This window comes from Mus caroli, chromosome 3 (assembly GCF_900094665.2).
Source record: "Mus caroli chromosome 3, CAROLI_EIJ_v1.1, whole genome shotgun sequence".
Classification (NCBI taxonomy): Eukaryota; Metazoa; Chordata; class Mammalia; order Rodentia; family Muridae; genus Mus; species Mus caroli.
Window position 1 is genome coordinate 125,642,306 of NC_034572.1, and position 730 is coordinate 125,643,035.

Sequence of the window (730 nt, forward strand, 5' to 3'; positions counted from 1 at the left end):
AGAAAGAAAGAAAGGAAGGAAGGAAGGAAGGAAGGAAGGAAGGAAGGAAGGAAGGAAGGAAGGAAGGAAGGAAGGAAGGAAGGGCTAAACCTGATGTTGCTCAAGCTCTTATAGACCACACATCATTTTTGTGCTTGACTTATATCCCATCTGCAATCTCAAAGTCCAGTCCAACAGGAGTTTCAGCTTTGGACACACATTTGGTCAGGGTGATGGTGGTTAGTGCTCTGCAGGTGTCTGCTAGAACAAAACGCATAAGCTAATTTACCCAAGAGCAAACCTTATGTGGTTTAAGCTTTGTGATGTGAAAATGGAGTATTTTGGTCAGAATTTCCTACATTTCATACGACACCTACCACCTAGTTTTCACATTATCCCCCCCTTATATTCACCCTCTCAAAAATTATTATTTGAAATAATTTATTTACAGGAAATGTTAATGAGATGTATTTTCTTATAGAGATGTTTCTTACAGAAAGCTTTGTAGCAGAATATATTTGCAGCTGTCAACTTTGTAATTTAGGGGAAATGTATAATAAGATAAAATATATTAAATTTTTCTCTTTCAAAAAGTTGAATGCAAAGTGCCCTGTGTCTTCTTATGGGGAAAAAGGTGCTCACTCACAGAGTCCTAAGTTTTTAGGCTTAAGCAGAATTTGGTATTAGTCTTCAGCCTGAAGGGGAATCAGCTGAAAATCAGCCCCATGAGGTGACCCAGCTTATTGTTACC